We start from the raw sequence: 2,068 nt of genomic DNA, 5'->3' as shown, positions 1-2,068 counted from the left end.
CGGGAATGGAGGGTAAAAACCGTTGGGATATTATTATTATTATTATTTCTACGCCAGAAAACGTAATAATAAAACTCTAAACTTTGTGCAAAACTCAGGAAAATTCATTAAATTTGCACACTAATTTTCAACTTTTCATTCAAGCAAGTTCTTCCATAGAAAGTAATTCGACAATTATTTTTTGTATGGAGAAAATGAGCAACAGCTTCCACTAAAAAAATTGCCAAAAATCAACGCAATTTTCTACCGACTTCAAACTTGCACTTTATTATACTAAATTTGGATGGGCTATAAAACTGCATACTTAGAATTTTTCTAAAAAATCTGAATAAAAAGTTGAAAATTAGTGTGCAAATTTAATGAATTTTCCTGAGTTTTGCACAAAGTTTAGAGAATTTATTATTACGTTTTCTGGCGTAGAATGAACAATATTTTTCTTAAAAATTATCGAAAATAAATTAGAATAGAAAACTTCGCATATATTGCGAAAAATTCACTGTGCCAATACTTCTGTTTGGCACTGTACATATTTATTCTAAAAATAAGCATATATTTTCATATTCACAAAGCCATTTCTGAATTAAATTAGCCATTTCTAAATTAAGTTATATCTTTGTAACTAACATATAAAAGTTTCGAGTATTTACCTATACGCATGTATATATTAAAAATAAGCATATATTTTCATATTAAAAAGCCTTTTTGCATTAAATTATATCTTTGTAACACATAAGAAATGGTTTTATTTATTTAAAATAGATTGCAAAACTGTTTTGAAATATTTCGTCCGAGTACTTTTGAGTACAAGTAGAATCGAGTATTTTCTAGCGATACTTTGAGTAGCATCAGTACCCCCTTCGATGCTCTAAAATGAGTACTGGTATCGAGTACATGGTGGTATCGGACGAACACTAACGGCTGTGGTAATCAGTGTTGCCGCGCCGTCTCAAGAAAATGAATGTATCCCTGACCAAGCCAAAAATGTATCCAAATGTATCCAATTTTCTTTTTTTACATATACATCTCATAACTTGTAAGAAAACCAAACATTTTCATGAAAAAGACATAATTTAGCCCATGCTAAGGACTTGGAATACATGTGCATAAAATCAAACATTTGTAATTTTAATTTATAAAGTACATTTTTTGTGCATAAGTATTTTGCAGAGTAAATATAATAAATAGCAAGTACACTCTAAGAAGAGCATGTAAAACTACTACTGAAAAGTATCTATTTTTCAACAAGAATCTGTATAAATATACGTATAGGATGTTCAGTATTTGATTTTGAACTTGAGATCTTTAAAATATACACATAAATAAATATGTAGAATATTTAAAATTGCAAAAATTTTCAAACTGCAAATACATTTCCTACTAATAATAAACATTACTTTATTTTAAACATTTTGTGTAAAAATAAACAGGCAATGATTAATTTTATTACACGGCTTGCACATTTGTATACATTAAAAGAGGAAACCGGTTATCTCTCTCAATATGCGCAAATAAACAAAATTTTTTAGAGTGTATTTAAAGTCTTTTCAGTAAAATTCATAAAAGTTTCCTTAAATAAATCAAATTTAGTTTATTAAACTACATTGAAATCTTCTTTCTTTTTAAATTAACAAATGAAAATATGTGATATGAAAGAGATTACTACAGAAAGAGTATAATTTACTTTACATATATCGTCGTTTAAAGTACAAAACCGCGTATCGTCATTCTGCAAAACCGCGTAACTGACATTTGCTGCCAAAAATTGGATTTGCTCACACAAGCTCTTGGCTTCATCCTGAAATATACTAGCCAGAAATGCGATTGCTTTATAAAAAAGAGAACCATTTTGAAATATAAGTGTTTTTACTCTCTAGAAAATAATTTATGCAACGTCACATACGCAGTTTTGCATTATCTTGATACGCGGTTTTGCATTTTGTTGCGGTTTTGTACTTTAAACGACGATATGTATGTATATTAAGATCTTGCTTAAAGCATCCTTTTAAGCTAATTAAAGCAATTGTGCTTATACCTATTTTGGTGAGATCTCTTCATATGTTCATTGCTT

The sequence above is a fragment of the Rhagoletis pomonella genome, unplaced genomic scaffold (genome assembly GCF_013731165.1).
Source record: "Rhagoletis pomonella isolate Grant_MI unplaced genomic scaffold, Rhpom_1.0 Rhpom_scaffold_00033, whole genome shotgun sequence".
Taxonomy (NCBI): domain Eukaryota; kingdom Metazoa; phylum Arthropoda; class Insecta; order Diptera; family Tephritidae; genus Rhagoletis; species Rhagoletis pomonella.
The sequence above is the reverse complement of the archived record's forward strand: the minus strand, read 5'-3'. Positions refer to the sequence as shown.